Raw genomic sequence first — 18006 nt, 5'->3', positions numbered from 1 at the left:
GCAATTACTACATGTATCATTTTCCAATTCCAACCATATAACAATTTAACGAAGAAGAAACTTCGCCATGAATATTATGAGTAAAGCCTAAGTACATACTTGTCCATATGCTACAGCGGAGCGTGTCTCTCTCCCACACAAAGAATGCTATGATCCATTTTATTCAAACAAAACAAAAAACAAAAACAAACCGACGCTCCAAGCAAAGCACATAAGATGTGACAGAATAAAAATATAGTTTCAGGGGAGGAACCTGATAATGTTGTCGATGAAGAAGGGGATGCCTTGGGCATCCCCAAGCTTAGACCCTTGAGTCTTCTTGATATATGCAGGGGTGAACCACCGGGGCATCCCCAGGCTTAGAGCTTTCACTCTCCTTGATCATGTTGTATCATCTCCCTCTCTTGATTCTTGAAAACTTCCTCCACACCAAACTCAAAACAACTCATTAGAGGGTTAGTGCACAATCAAAATATACATGTTCATAGGTGACATAATCATTCTTAACACTTCTGGACATTGCACAAAGCTACTGAAAGTCAATGGAATCGAAATATCCATCGAACATATCAAAACAGGCAATGCGAAATAAAAGGCAGAATCTGTCAAAACAGAACAGTTCGTATTGACGAATTTTATTGAGGCACCAGACTTACTCAAATGAAAATGCTCAAATTGAATGAAAGTTGCGTACATATCTGAGGATCACTCACATAAATTGGCATAATTTTCTGAGTTACCTACAGAGAATTTTGCCCAGATTCGTGACAGCAAAGAAATCTGTTTCTGTGCAGTAATCCAAATCTAGTATGAACCTTACTATCAACGACTTTACTTGGCACAATAAAACACTAAACTAAGATAAGGAGATGTTGCTACAGTAGTAAACAACTTCCAAGACACAAAATAAAAACAAAGTACTGTAGTAAAAACATGGGTTGTCTCCCATAAGCGCTTTTCTTTAACGCCTTTCAGCTAGGCGCAGAAAGTGTGTATCAAGTATTATCGAGAGATGGTGCATCGTTATCATAAGCTCCTCCATCTGTAGTGGTACTAAGGGCTTTGTCAATTTTAGGCCTATAATAATATTTCTTTGGTTTAGGCACTTTAGAGACATACATAAACTTTTGCTCCTTACCCACATAAGCTTTCTCCTTATATTTAAGAGAAGAAAATGTTGAACCCAAGGTTCCCATAGCTTTTTCAAGTTCGCCAATCCTATTGGTTTGATCATCATGGACAACACAAGTTCCTAGGACACTAATTCTTTCATCAATTCCTCCTAAGGATTTATCAAGTTCATTAGTTTTATCAAGTAACATTTCCAATTTAGTTTCAACACTCGGAAATTTTTTCTCTATGGTTTCCAATTTTTTCATAACATCTTCAAGAGAGATTTCAGTTTTAACTTCATCAACAGGGGGTATTCCAAATAGACTCTCAATAATATAGCTAGCTTCTAATGCAGGAGTACTTAGGAAATTACCTTTCGCGAGACAATCAAGAACATACCTATTCCAGCTAGAGACACCAACATAAAAATTCCTGAGTAGGATAGTGGTGGAGTGTTTCTTAGTGCACCTATTATGGGCATCACTAATTCTATACCAAGCATCTCTTAAACATTCTCCCCCTCGTTGCTTAAACGCATTTAACTTCAACTTCAGGATTACTCATTTTAGCAATAGTAAATAAAGCAAACTAGATAAAGTAAATGCAAGTAACTAATTTTTTTGTGTTTTTGATATAGCAAACAAGATAGCAAATAAAGTAAAACTAGCAACTAATTTTTTTTGTATTTTGATTTAGTGCAGCAAACAAAGTAGTAAATAAAACTAAGCAAGACAAAGACAAAGTAAAGAGATTGGATTGTGGAGACTCCCCTTGCAGCGTGTCTTGATCTCCCCGGCAACGGCGCCAAAAAATTTGCTTGATGAGCGTGGTTGACGTATTGTCTTTTCGTTTGACACGCGTTCGTTGGGAACCCCAAGAGGAAGGTGTGATGCGCACAGCGGCAAGTTTCCCACAGTAGAAACCAAGGTTTATCGAACCAGTAGGAGTCAAGAAGCACGTTAAAGGTTGATGGCGGCGAGATGTAGTGCGGCGCAACACCAGGGATTCCGGCGCCAACGTGGAACCTGCACAACACAAACCAAATAGTTTGCCCCAATGAAACAGCGAGGTTGTCAATCTCACCGGCTTGCTGTAACAAAGGATTAGATGTATAGTGTGGATGATGATTGTTTGCAGAAAACAGTAGAACAAGTATTGCAGTAGATTGTATTTCAGTATAGAGAATTGGACCGGGGTCCGCAGTTCACTAGAGGTGTCTCTCCCATAAGATAAACAGCATGTTGGGTGAACAAATTACAGTTGGGCAATTGACAAATAAAGAGGGCATGACCATGCACATACATATTATGATGAGTATAGTGAGATTTAATTGGGCATTACGACAAAGTACATAGACCGCTATCCAGCATGCATCTATGCCTAAAAAGTCCACCTTCAAAGTTATCATCCGAACCCCTCCAGTATTAAGTTGCTAACAACGAGACAATCGCATTAAGTATTGCGCGTAATGTAATCGAACTACATCCTCGAACATAGCACCAATGTTTTATTCCTAGTGGCAACAAGACATCCATAATCTTAGAGATTTGTCACTTCCCAGATTCACGGAGACATGAACCCACTATCAAGCATAAATACCCCCTATTGTAGTTAATAGCAAAAACTTGGCCAGAGCCTCTACTAATAACGGAGAGCATGCAAGATCATAAACAACACATAGATATAAATTGATAATCAACATAACATGGTATTCTCTATTCATCGGATCCCAGCAAACACAACATATAGAATTACAGATAGATGATCTTGATCATGTTCGGCAGCTCACAAGACCCGACAATTAAGCACAATGAGGAGAATACAACCATCTAGCTACTGCTATGGACCCATAGTCCAGGGGTAGACTACTCACACATCACTCCGGAGACGACCATGGCGGCGTAGAGTCCTCCGGGAGATGATTCCCCTCTCCGGCAGGGTGCCGGAGGCGATCTCCTGAATCCCCCGAGATGGGATTGGCGGCGGCGGCGTCTCTGGAAGGTTTTCCGTATCGTGGCTCTCGGTACTGGGGGTTTCGCGACGAAGGCTATTTGTAGGCGGAAGGGTAGGTCAGGGGGCGACGCGAGGGGCCCAGGAGACAGGCTGGCGCGGCCAGGGCTTGGGCCGCGCCGCCTGCCCTCCTGGCCACCTCATGGCCCCACTTCGTTGACTCTTCGGTCTTCTGGAAGCTTCATGGCAAAATAGGACCCTGGGCGTTGATTTCGTCCAATTCCGAGAATATTTTCTTACTAGGATTTCTGAAACCAAAAATAGCAGAAAACAGCAACTAGCACTTCGGCATCTTGTTAATAGGTTAGTTCCAGAAAATGCACAAATATGACATAAAGTGTGCATAAAACATGTAGATATCATCAATAATGTGGCATGGAACATAAGAAATTATCGATACGTCGGAGACGTATCACCCTTCGATGCAGTTTTGTTTTAAAAGCGCGAAATTTTCCCAAAATTTACGATGCAATGCACATCCCTTTCTAAAATCTACCCCTCGATCATCTCTAAACCTGGGACATTACAGCCTTTCCCCCTTAAAGAAAACTTCGTCCCGAAGTTGTGGTTGTAATACCTGAAGAGTTTGGGGTATGTTGTCCTCAGGTCTTCTTCCTTTTCCCAGGTGGCTTCTCTCTCGGGATGATGCTTCCATTGTATCTTGCAGTATTTTATGGCTCGATTCCTGAGTTGTTTCCAGTTCTCCTCGAGAATCTTCGCTGGCTTCTCGATGTATGTCAAATCTGGTTGTAACTCAAGCTCTTCATGTGATACTGGCTCATCTGGGGTCTTCAGACACTTTCTGAGTTACGACACATGGAATACGTTGTGAACTTGGGATAACCTTCCCGGTAGTTCTAATTCAAAGGCTAACCCTCGGTTTTGACTCAGAATCTTGAAAGGTCCGATGTACCTAGGGCTTAACTTCCCTTTTACTCCGAATCTCTGAAGTCCTTTCATCGGGCTCACCTTGAGATATACCATGTCTCCAACTTGTGGCTCCCATGTCCTTCTCTTCTGATCGACATAACTCTTCTGTCGGCTTTGGGCTATCTTGAGCCTATCTCGTATAATGTCAATTATTTGTTGCTTTTCCTTGACATAATCAGGATTAAACTCCTTGCTTGCTCCAGCTTCATACCAGCATATGGGTGATCTACAGTTCCTTCCATACAGAGCTTCGAACGGTGCCATCTTGATGCTGCTTTGATAGCTGTTATTGTATGAAAACTCTGCTAGTGGCAAATGCTCCTCCCATGATCCTCCAAAGTCTAGGGCACAAGCCCTAAGCATATCCTCTAGGATCTGATTAGTTCTCTCCGATTGTCCACCTGTCTGAGGATGATAGGCGGTACTATAGTCCAACTTGGATCCTAAAGCTTCATGTAGTTGTTTCCAAAATGCTGATGTGAACACGGATCCTCGATCCGACACGATCTTCTTGGGCACTCCATGTTTACTCACGATCTCTTTGATGTAAAGATCGATGAGTTTCTCTCCTTTATCCTGCTGATTTACCGCTAAGAAGTGTGCGCTTTTCGTCAACCGGTCCACGATTACCCATATCATGTCCTTCTTTTTATTGGTCATGGGTAGTCCGGTGATGAAATCCACTCCTATCTCCTCCCATTTCCATTCTGGAATGGGTAAAGGTTGTAACTTTCCTGCCGGACTATGGTGTTCAGCCTTCACTCTCTGGCAGGTGTGGCATTCCGCCACGTATTGTGCTATTTCTCTCTTCATATTATTCCACCAGAATAACTCTTTGAGATCCATGTACATCTTTGTACTTCCCGGATGTATGGAGTATGGTGTTTGATGGGCTTCCCGGAGTATTACTTCCTTGATCTCAGCAATATCCGGAACGCAAATCCTCTTCTGAAACCATAGTGATCCTGATTCTCCTCGGTGAAATTCTGATGGTCTTCCTTCATCTATCCTTCTCATCTCATCTACGATAAATGGATCGTCCAATTGACCCATCATTATCTCATTCTTTAAGTTAACATTTAGCTCATCGGCTACTTGTAAAGCCGATAGTCCTTCATGAGCTTCTTTCTCCCAAAGTTGTATTTGGGCTTGGCTTATTTCCTTCCTCAACTCCGGTGATAACTCTTGTTCCACTCCTCCAGTGCTCTTCCTACTCAAGGCATCTGCTACAACATTGGCCTTTCCTGGAGTATAATTGATGGTCAAATCATAGTCCTTGATTAGTTCTAGCCATCTTTTCTGCCTCATATTGAGTTCCTTCTGAGTGAAGAAGTACTTGCGACTCTTATGATCCGTATAGAGCTCACACTTGGCTCCATAGAGAAAATGTCTCCATGTTTTAAGTGCAAATACAACTGCTGCTAATTCTAAGTCATGTGTTGGATAATTCACTTCATGAGGTCTGAGTTGCCTCGATCCATAAGATATTACCTTCCGATCCTGCATGAGTACGCAACCCAATCCATGCTTGGATGCGTCACAATACACGGTGTAATCCTTGCCAACTTCAGGAACTGCTAACACCGGTGCTGTGGTGAGTTTCTCCTTCAGAGTTTGAAAACTCTTCTCACACTCCTCTAACCACACGAATGGTGTGTTCTTTCTTAACAGCTTCGTCATTGGTCCTGCTATGTTGGAGAATCATTCAATAAATCTCCGATAGTATCCTGCCATTCCCAGGAATCCTCGGATTTCCTTGACAGTCTTGGGTGCTTCCCATTCTAAAACTGCTGCTACCTTGCTCGGGTTAACAGCTATTCCATCTTTGCTAATGACATGACCAAGAAATTCCACTTGATCTAGCCAAAATTCACACTTGCTGAACTTGGCATAGAGTTGATGTTCTCTTAGTGTTTGCAATACTAACCTCAGATGTTCTGCATGTTCTGTTTTATCTTTGGAGTATATCAAGATATCATCGATGAATACGATGACAAACTTGTCTAGATATGGCATGAAGATCTTATTCATAAGATTCATGAAGATTGCTGGGGCATTGGTTAATCCAAATGGCACTACAAGGTATTCATGATGTCCATACCTTGAGACAAAGGCGGTTTTCGGAACGTCTTCCTTCTTGATCTTAATCTGATGATAACCGGACCTTAGATCAATTTTGGAAAAGACTCCCGCGCCTCTAACTTGATCAAATAGATCTTCTATTCTTGGAAGTGGGTACTTGTTCTTGATTTCACATTGTTCAAATTCCTGTAGTCTCCGCACATCCTTCTACCTCCATCTCTTTTATCCACGAAGATCACAGGTGATCCCCATGGTGAAACACTCTCTTGTATAAATCCTTTCTGTTCCAAGTCATCCAATTGCTCCTTAAGTTCTTTCAACTCCTTAGGCCCCATCTTATATGGTGCTTTAGCAATCGGAGTCGTTTCCCGGAATTAGGTCAATAGTGAATTCTATCTCCCTATCGTGTGGCATTCCGTAATTCCTTAGGAAACACATCCTGGAATTCATTTACTACGTGTATATCCTCCAACTTCACCTCCTTCATGTCGTTCACCAGTAGCTCGACTTTGATCTGTGTATGCTTATCTCCTTGGTAGATCATTCTACTTCCATCGGGGCTTTTCAAAGACACAGTCTTGTTCACACAGTCGATCAATGCTCCGTTAGCTTCTAACCAGTTCATACCAAGAATGACATCAATGTCCTTCATCGGTAAAATGAACAGGTCTGCGTCAAACGCGCATTTATTGATCATGATGACTTGTTTTTGTTTGGTATGGGTTACTACTATCGTTCCCCCCGCGGAAAGTATGGTTATGGGTGTATCTAACTTAGTGCAACTAATCCCATGTTTGATGATGAATTGCTGAGAAATGAATGATGTAGTTGCACCAGTATCAAAAAGTACTTTGCCAGGATGAGTGAGTATTTGGAGCGTACCTATCACTGCCTGATCGGAGTTAACCACCTCCTCCAAGCTGGTGCAGTTTAACTTGCCGAAGGGTTTCCTGTTCTTCCAGTTCCCTCCGTTGTTTCCTCCTCGGCTTGCTCCCCCTCCAGGCTGACCTCCTTTATTCTTATTCTTAGGGCAATCCCTAAGCATGTGTCCTTCCTCACGACAACCGAAACAGATTATCCTGGGCTTCTTACAGTCCTTGGAAAAATGTCCCGTACCTCCACAGCTACGGCACACAATCTTATTTGCAGTCTGAAACGCTTGGTTCCTCTTGCTACTGTAGTAGTTACTGTTGTTGTTGTTGTTGTTGTTGTTGTTGTTGTTGTTGTTGTTGTTGTACCTTGGCTTGAAACTCAAGCTGGTATTGGGCTTGTTACTGATAAACCTCTTAGGCTCAAACTTGGCCTTCTTCCTCTTCTCTTCTTGCAGCTTCTTGAAGTCATCTTCAAGAGTGATGGCTGCATCCACCAACTCTTGGAACTCTGTTGCTCTCATCATCTGGAGCTGTACCTTGAACTGGGGACTTAACCCCCGCAAGAACCTCTTCTTCTTGTCCTCGGTGTTGACCTCCTCAACAGCGTACCGAGACAACTTTGAAAACTCCCTGACATAAGTCAGGATAGCTTTATCCTTCTGCTCGAGACTTTCAAATTCTCGACGCTTCAGCTCCACAATGCTTTCAGGGACATTGGATTCCCTGAACTTCCTTGCAAATTCCTCCCAGGTGAATACTTTTCCAGCCGGATAAACGGCTACGATGTTGTCCCACCATGATGCGGCAGGTCCACACAACAAGTGTGTAGCATAACGGACCTTCTCCAGGTCGTTGCAACCAACAGTGTTGAGCTTTCGCTCAGTGTCCATAAGCCAGTCCTCCGTGTCCATTGGCTCGGGCGCGTATTGATACGTCTCCGACGTATCGATAATTTCTTATGTTCCATGCCACATTATTGATGATATCTACATGTTTTATGCATACCTTATGTCATATTTATGCATTTTCTGGCACTAACCTATTAACGAGATGCCGAAGAGCCAGTTGCTGTTTTCTGCTGTTTTTGGTTTCAGAAATCCTAGTAAGGAAATATTCTCGGAATTGGACGAAATCAACGCCCAGGGGCCTATTTTCACACGAAGCTTCCAGAAAACCGGAGAGCTAACGAAGTGGGGCCACGAGGCGGCGCCACGCTAGGGCGGCGCGGCCCAAGCCCAGGCCGCGCCGACCTAGTGTGTGGGCCCCTCATGACGCCCCCTGACCTGCCCTTCCGCCTACAAATAGCCTTCGTCGCGAAACCCCCAGTACCGAGAGCCACGATACGGAAAACCTTCCAGAGACGCCGCCGCCAATCCCATCTCTGGGATTCAGAGATCGTCTCCGCACCCGCCGGAGAGGGGATTCATCTCCCGGAGGACTCTACACCGCCATGGTCGCCTCCGGAGTGATGAGTGAGTAGTCTACCCCTGGACTATGGGTCCATAGCAGTAGCTAGATGGTTGTCTTCTCCTTATGTGCTTCATTGTCGGATCTTGTGAGCTACCGAACATGATCAAGATCATCTATCCGTAATGCTATATGTTGTGTTTGTTGGGATCCGATGAATAGAGAATACTATGTTATGTTGATTATCAATTTATATCTATGTGTTGTTTATGATCTTGCATGCTCTCCGTTATTAGTAGAGGCTCTGGCCAAGTTTTTGCTAGTAACTCCAAGAGGGGGTATTTATGCTCGATAGTGGGTTCATGTCTCCGTGAATCTGGGGGAGTGACAGAAACCTCTAAGGTTATGGATGTACTGTTGCCACTAGGGATAAAACATCGATGCTATGTCCGAGGATGTAGTTATTGATTACATTACGCACCATACTTAATGCAGTTGTCTGTTGTTTGCAACTTAATACTGGAAGGGGTTCGGATGATAACCTGAAGGTGGACTTTTTAGGCATAGATGCATGCTGGATAGCGGTCTATGTACTTTGTCGTAATGCCCAATTAAATCTCACTATACTCATCATATCATGTATGTGCATGGTCATGCCCTCTCTATTTGTCAATTGCCTAACTGTAATTTGTTCACCCAACATGCTATTTATCTTATGGGAGAGACACCTCTAGTGAACTGTGGACCCCGGTCCATTCTTTACATCTGAAATACAATCTACTGCAATTGTTCTACTGTTCTCTGTAAACAATCATCATCCACACTATACATCTAATCCTTTGTTACAACAAGCCGGTGAGATTGACAACCTCACTGTTTCGTTGGGGCAAAGTACTTTGGTTGTGTTGTGCAGGTTCCACGTTGGCGCCGGAATCCCTGGTGTTGCGCCGCACTACATCTCGCTGCCATCAACCTTCAACGTGCTTCTTGGCTCCTACTGGTTCGATAAACCTTGGTTTCTTACTGAGGGAAAACTTACCGCTGTACGCATCACACCTTCCTCTTGGGGTTCCCAACGGACGCGTGTTGTACGCGTGTCACGTATGCGAAAGATATAGGCTTGGTGTTCTGGAAGTCTGACAAAGTGACTCCCTGATTCTCGGGTCTCTCCACCCTGTTCTGTTGCAGCAGCTCCTGGAAGAATTTATTCTGCTGCTCCAACGTTATACGTTGTCTCTCTTCCATCATCTGCATGTACTGGACGAAATTCTGCTGCGTCATTGGTGGTGGTGGTGGTGGAAACTGATTTCTGGCTGCTTCATCAGCCTCTTCCTTTTGCTTCGCCTCGCGCTCCATGCGCTGCGCTTCTGTCTCCTCACCTACCGGTCCCGACATAACCCCCTAGTTCTGCAACACAAGATGATACTCATAATTACTCCATGCGCAAGTTTTCTGAGCTCAACTTTGTGCACAGAACTAGTCACGCAATGGAAATCAAGGAGCAAATCCAAAACATCCAAAACATATACCATGTATGTACATACTTAAGTGGTCTTATTACAATACTCAGTGACATTGTGAGTATGCAAACTCACTTATTGAAGTATATGTACAAATTACTACAAATATTACATACTATAATACATGTGGTACTTGTGTATTATAGTCTCGCCTCCCTTGGTGGTCTCTAGTCGTGCTTCACTCCCGGTACATCCCAGGCTTCCATCCGGTCGAACGTGTCGTCCTCCTGACAAAACCTGGAACATAAGGTCTCCCCGTCGGCTGGTAGTCGGAATCAGATGATGATCCCAGAGAGAAATTGGTGTTCATGAACTGGTCATTCAGTGCATCATAGTCCACCCATCGGGTGTACTCCCCTGTGACTCCACCATAGGTATTTCCAACAGTTGTATCCGACTCAACCTGTATCGGATACCCTCCATCTTCTTCCCCATTCCTCGGATAACTCTGATTCTGGGTCGTGGCGTCCTCATTCATCTCCCCGTCATAATATACTGAAGTACTATGGGTTCCAGTATCAGATCCCCAACGCCAACATGTGGAGTTCTCTATAGGAGTCACGGAACGCTGATTGTTTCCGGATTCCTCTCCACCCTCATATCCTCTATAGGAACTACTAAGATAGTTCCCAGGTGTAATGGGTGTAGTTTCTAGTTCAGGGTGGTCAATGCTAATGTAATCACCAGCTGAGTAAACTGGTGTGTGCACCTCATTCTCCATAGGTTCCTTCCTCTTAGTCTCCTCCTTGGGTTCAGTAAACTCCTCTAGCATTGTATCAATTGCTCCCGTCAAATGACGGTTCAACTGAAAGAACAATGATAGTAAGTTGCGGCTATTGTCCATGTACTTAGCGGCTTCTGCTGGTTTGCGTTTTGCAAATTTGAAGTGGTTAAGCATAGGATCATCTTCCTCCTCCATATGAGGAATGTGTGTGAATTCGGAACCCATAAGCTCTTTCGTCTTATTCTCCCGAATATCGGTTATGGCTCTCATAATGGCTATGTGGTAGGCTGTGTTGATAGTTCTGGCCTCACCTGCTGGCATCACTATGCTCATTCCTAGGGATTCTGGAAGTCTTAATCCTACCCTACACTTCGCCAATACAGTACCGTCGTAGTACATGTATTTCTTTACTTGGATCTGGGGATCACACCCAAATTCAAGAACATGGCACGCAGAATATCTGCGAATCCTCCTTCATATTCACTCAGTGTTGAATCCATCACTTTCACGTTTCGTCCAGGACGTGAACTTGCCATAGTTGGCTGTAGAAATAGAAAGAATATAAGATTAGTAATAATGCATCATAATAGAGATAATAAAGAATTATCGCACTAAAAGATATGATTGTTGTATTCTCAATTGAATTTACACCATATTTTTAGAGAATTCTTTACTAGTCCTATTTGACTCCTAACGTTTGGTCCCATTTACTAGGTTCCAACCTAAGGTCAAAGCTTTTGCTCTGATACCAACTGTGGTGACCCTGCATACCACTGCATGTTGTAGTATGCCAGTCGTTGATATAACATTCACGAAGTACCATTTCGCAAATATTACATCCCTCAGAGTAGTACAACAGAACATAGCAGGTCCATAACTCATTCATTTATTATTACAAGCATAATATACATATCGTCTCGGAGCTCCTCTTGGGTCCTAAGAGGAATACTCCTGGGTTCGAGGCGAACCCAACTTAACTTACAATATAGAAGTCTCACTAGGTTATACATTTATTTTCTCGAGCAGCTAAGTACTAAGAGTTCGCACTGCTCGCCTACTACTACTACTCGGTGCTTCTAGGCTTGATCTCCCCCGGAAGCCTCCCCGGTTCCGTAGACTATAAGGTAGTCTACGCCTTCAACACCTCCAGAGAGGTCTGGTTCTTCATAGCCGATGATCTCGGCTCCTTCAGGGTTGTCATAGTCCTCCTCCAGACGGTTCAGACAATCTAAGCAAGGGATTTAAGAGTGGGATGAGTACGAGCGTACTCAACAAGTTCATTATAGATAAGAGGTGTTTAATGCACTAGCTACGATATTATACCAAAAAGTCTAATACCAATGCAGGTTTTGATAAACATTTCTTCAAGAGGTTGCTTTTATTTCAAAGAGCTATGTCCGTCAGCCTTCACCGGTTTACTAGAACTTCATGGAGCTCCTTTCCGGCCGCGTTCGCAGTTCCATATCCCGGAACAGGGAGTGACAGGTCACAATTCTTTACACTCTGCAGAGGTGTGTTGCTTTACCCATAAGAGATCTTAACCTTGGTGCCAACCGGGCAGCTTTCCCGTCCACACTTCCTATGGTGTGAGGCCCGGTAAAAGGTCTAGCCAATCATGTTCCTCCGCTACCTCGAACACCCACCCTTTGCTGCAAACTCCGACCCTGGGTCCATGTCGGCCCCATTATTCCCATAGGTTTCAGGGTGGACTCCGACCACGACGTCAATGCAGGGCTCTACCATACATTCCTACGCCGGCAGTTGCAACCCATCATAAACCCCATTACCGTTGGGACTTCTACGGGTTCCCACCCCTGCATCATGTCTCGCAAGATCATGTGCACCCGGTAATGAGCATCCGTTGATGAACAAGAGGTGGAAACACTTTTGACTACTCCGTCCCACTCCGGATCTTATGGTTAACACGGGTATTGCGGCACAAGAATCACTGGACGACATTTGTTGTTTAATCCTAGATGGATATAAACCCTTGCAATGGAACCTCCACCATATCAACACAATCCATGGTTCCATTGCCCACCACATAGTCATATTCATAGTTATGAAAATAGTGGTTTTGGTTTTTATGCAATAGTGATAACCATAGTACTTTGCAAGTAATTTGATAGAAATACTCAAATGACATGAGCAAGTGATGAACTTGCCTGAACACTGCAAAGTTTTGCAGTTGGATGGTGTGGACTGACCCTTGTCCTCTGTTTCTGAAAAATAGCATCATTGTCCGATAAGGGCAATGGTTAAAGAAGCAATTATGCATGATTCCAGTTTTAGGGTTTGTTCCCCCCTTCCGATGTCATTATTATTTCATGTAAGAGGTTAATACTAAGAATGATTTGGGGATACTCTGTTTAGGGCAAAATACAACCTTGAAATGTTGTCAAGGTGTTTTTAAAGTCCAAATGAATTTAGGGACTTATTTTCATTATTGAAAATAATATATATGATTTGAATGATTATTTTAATCCTCAAATTTGTACTTATTCATAGTTGTCTTCAAAAATTCACTTTGATATTTTATTCAGATAGAGCATTTTATGCTGATCAATTTTCATATTTTTAAATATTTTTTTAGAGCTATTAAATATTTCTTGTGTATTTTCAAAGTTTCTGTAATTTAAAGGATTTGTGAAAAGACAATAATGCCCCTGGGCCCACCTGTCAGGGTGGCCCAGCGGGTTAACCCTAACCCGAGCCACACTTGGGCTCGGTCGGCCCACTCGCCCCTTTCTCTCTTCCTCGCGCAGAAACCCTAACCTCCCCATGCCTCTCTGGCGATGCCGTGGTCGCCGCCGCCTTCGCCGAAATATTCCGGCCAACTCCGGCGGCGAGATCGGTGCCAATCGAACCGCCGTTCGACGGCGCTCCGATTGATCTGCGCCGATCTGCTTTCCCTCACCGCCACCGTTCTTCCCCAATCCTCCTGCGACATGGCCGTGGGGAAATCCGCGGCGATCTCGTCGTTGCCGACGAGCCTGGCGCCGTGGTGTGGCCTCGTGCCCCGCCGTGGTTGCGTTGGAGCCCCTGCGCTTCGGTGATGAACTGGCTTGGCTTGGCCATGGCCTGGCGTCGCCGTTCACCCGGCGTGTGCCGCCATGCCGCCATGGCCGTGCCCTTCTCCGTCTAATTGGTAAGTGCTCACCGCCTCCCTTCTGCTCTACTGCTTGTTCTTCCTCTTCTCCTGTCCTTCTAAGCTAGCTCTGGCCACTGGCCTGCTGTTCCTTGTGCCTATGCTGTGCCGAGCTCTACTGCTGTGCGTATGCTGCTTACTGTGCTGCTACTGCCATGCTTGCCCTAGTCTATGCTCATGTGCAAATCTTACTGTGGCGTGTGCTTCCTTTGTTTCTAGTTGATACGTCTCCAACGTATCTATAATTTCCGATGTTCCATGCTTGTTTTATGACAATACCAACATGTTTTGTTCACACTTTATATCATTTTTATGCGTTTTCCGGAACTAACCTATTGACGAGATGCCGAGAGGCCGATTCTTTTTCTGCTGTTTTTGGTTCCAGAAAGGCTGTTCGGGCAATATTCTCGGAATTGGACGAAATCAACGCCAAACCTCCTATTTTTCCCGGAAGGCTCCAGAACACCGAAGGAGAGTCGGAGGAGTGCCAGGGGGGCCCCACACCCTAGGGTGGCGCGGCCCAAGGGGGGGGGCGCGCCCCCCTATGGTGTGGCCAGCCCAGGCCCCCTCCGACTCCGATTCTTCGCCTATTTAAGCCGTCGTGACCTAAAACCTCGACACCGATTGACGAAAACCACAGAAACCTTCCAGAGCCGCCGCCATCGCGAGGCCAAGATCTGGGGGACAGGAGTCTCTGTTCCGGCACCCTGCCGGAGCGGGGAAGTGCCCCCGGAAGGCTTCTCCATCGACACCGCTGCCATCTCCACCGCCATCTTCATCACCGCTGCTGCTCCCATGAGGAGGGAGTAGTTCTCCATCGAGGCTCGGGGCTGTACCGGTAGCTATGTGGTTAATCTCTCTACTATGTACTTCAATACAATGATCTCATGAGCTGCTTTACATGATTGAGATTCATCTGAGTTTTGTATCACAATTCATCTATGTGCTACTCTAGTGATGTGTTATTAAAGTAGTTCTATTCCTCCTGCACGTGTGTAATGGTGACAGTGTGTGCACCGTGTTAGTACTTGGTTTGTGCTATGATCATGATCTCTTGTAGATTATGGAGTTAACTATTGCTATGATAATATTGATGTGATCTATTCCTCCTACATATGCATGAAGGTTACAGTGTGCATGCTATGCTAGTACTTGGTTTAGTAGCGTTGATCTATCTTACACTAAAGGTTACTTAAACATGAGCATTATTGTGGAGCTTGTTAACTCCGGCATTGAGGGTTCGTGTAATCCTACGCAATGTGTTCATCATCCAACAAGAGTGTAGAGTATGCATTTATCTGTTCTGTTATGTGATCAATGTTGAGAGTGTCCACTAGTGAAAGTGTAATCCCTAGGCCTTGCTCCTAAATACTGCTTGTTTACTGTTTTACTGTGTTACTACTGCTGCAATACTACCACCATCAACTACACGCCATCAAGCTATTTTCTGGCACCGTTGCTACTGCTCATACTTATTCATACCACCTGTATTTCACTATCTCTTCGCCGAACTAGTGCACCTATTAGGTGTGTTGGGGACACAAGAGACTTCTTGCTTTGTGGTTGCAGGGTTGCATGAGAGGGATATCTTTGACCTCTTCCTCCCTGAGTTCGATAAACCTTGGGTATCCACTTAAGGGAAACTTGCTGCTGTTCTACAAACCTCTGCTCTTGGAGGCCCAACACTGTCTACAGGAAAGGAGGGGGAACGTAGACATCACTAGTCTCTGCTCACCCTTGTGGTTATACATGCTATTATCTGTCTAGATGCTCATCTGAGCATCACTAGCCATTGCTGTTGCTTGCTGGCTTGTGCTGTGATATGTTTTGGCTCCCCTGGTTCATTACTGTGAGTGATTCTTGCTGTTTAGCAAGAGACAGTGTGGTTTGTGTGACGATTATTGAGTTCTGGCTCATGGTAGGCTTGGCCTTGCTTAATTGTTGTCCATATACATCAATTCCTTGATGATATGCTTCTGGATACAATCATAAAAGTGATTTATGTGCTAGTCTGTGATTCAATTGTTGATTAACTGTGGCTGTTTAATTTATATTATTCCTGTGTGATGCCAGTGATGCTCTAGCATGCTCTAGCAAGCTTCTGATGATCCTATGATCATCAGTTGCTTGTAAGAGATGTGGTGCTCCATCTTGTACCTTACCAGTGCTCAATTTGAGCTGTGTGTGGTTACAGATTAGTACTGGTGTGTGCTGTGGTTGGCTTAAGCAATTGCTGTTGCTTGCAGTGATCCCTTGGATCCACTGCAAGGCTCTGTTATATTGATTACTTGTATATTCATTTATCTGTGTTGTCTTGCTTAGCTAAGTGGATAAATGATGTGAACTGCTTGCAGTTGTGATCATCTAACAGTTAATTTGATTGAGCTAGAGGGATGCCAACATCTGTTGGGAACCCTAGCTTTCTTTTGAACCCATCTGGGTGATGATATCTGTGCATGGCTTCTCTGTTGGATTTGGTATAGTGGTTGAGGTGGCCCTGACAGCAATTCTTTGTTGTTAGGGTAGCTCCCACCTTTGTTGGCTTGCTGTGTCTTAGTGAATATCTCACTGGAAGAAACCTTGTTGGTTTTCGAGTTACCTTTGCTGTTGACAACAAGAATAGACATAATCTGTCTATCTGTCTGATGGATTGCTTGGATTTAGGTGCTAGATGATTTTGAATGGCTAGTTAGGGATTAATCCAGGTTGGATTTCTCTGGTATGTCACCATGTTGACATACCACTGTTCCCTTGGTAATTTCCTTCTGACTGTTCTTTAGTTTGCTTGCACCAAAAGGCTTAGTAGCCAGATGATGATACAAACTGGGTACTCACACCCTTTTGCTTGTGTGTGATTGATGCTCATACTTATTTATGAGCAAGACAGATGCTTGCTCATGATTCTTTGTGTATACCTCACTCCAGCTCCTAGAAATGGGTGTTGGTGTAGAGGTTCAGCTGCTGATTGAGTTCTTGGCTTGCCCTGCTCCTCCTTGCAAGCTTGATATCTTGGTTTACTTTCTGGTGATTGGGGAATAGGTGAAACAGCTCTAGCTGTTCACCTGTTCTTGGTGTTCTTGATCTGTTCTTGGTATCTGGTGACTTACCCTGCTGCTTTGTCGATGAATGAGCTAGGGTTTATTGTGGAAAAGGTTTTATATGCCTGGCCCTTGCTTCTCTGGTCGACAGATCCACCATTTCACCTTGGTGACTCACTGTGTGTGTGTGCTGCATGCACACAGCCTTGTGTGCAGGCTGTGTGTGTGTACACCAGATGCTGTGCACTTGGACTTGGAGAGGATCAGCTCGGCTGATCTTTGTTCATATCCTCTCTATTTCATTTGATTTCTAACCTGCCAAGTGGCATTGCCACTTGGTATAATGCTATTCTTGTTTTGCTTGTGTGCAGGGATCAAGAAGTTGATCAGTATGAACATGAAGATCATCAAATCCAAGTTCAAATGAAGATCACTTTGTAGTATTTAGGATAGAATCTCACCTTGTACTTTTCTTTTATTTTCTTTTCTATTTTTTTTCCAATTTGAGTAATGTGTTGTAATAATTCATATTTCTAATCTGGATATTGTAAATGACAATGTATTATATGTGTTTATAAATAAAGCTCAAATTTTACTTAATGAGCTTTATCTAAGTGTTGTACTATTTATATTCTTATATTCTTATAATTGTTTATTGAATTGTCTCAAGTTTGAATTATGAGTTATCAATTTGATGTTTGAATTTGAAATTCAATTTCAAATTTGGTTTGAATTCAATCATGCAACTTAATTTCGAATTCAATCATGCAACTTAAGATTGTAATGCAATCTCTCTTCTCTCGTCTCAAAACCCTAATTTAGTTAAGTAGGAACAAGTTTGTCGCACTCTCGAAACCCTAAGCCTGTAGGAGGTCGAGAGAGAAACCTGTCCCCCTTCGATGCAGTTTTGTTTTAAAAGCGCGAAATTTTCCTAGAATTTACGATGCAATGCACATCCCTTTCTAAAATCTACCCCTCGATCGTCTCTAAACCTGGGACATTACAGATCCCAAGAGCACCAGATGACCGGAGGCGGAGCGGACCGACGACATCGGCGAGAGGACGGAAACCTAGATGGGTTTTCTTGGCCACCTCCTGATCGCCTCCAGTAGTCCCAGTCCCAGTCCCATACATACTGCTTGTATTCAATCGGCGATAAGTT

This window comes from Lolium perenne, chromosome 1, assembly GCF_019359855.2.
Source record: "Lolium perenne isolate Kyuss_39 chromosome 1, Kyuss_2.0, whole genome shotgun sequence".
Lineage (NCBI taxonomy): Eukaryota > Viridiplantae > Streptophyta > Magnoliopsida > Poales > Poaceae > Lolium > Lolium perenne.
The sequence above is the reverse complement of the archived record's forward strand: the minus strand, read 5'-3'. Positions refer to the sequence as shown.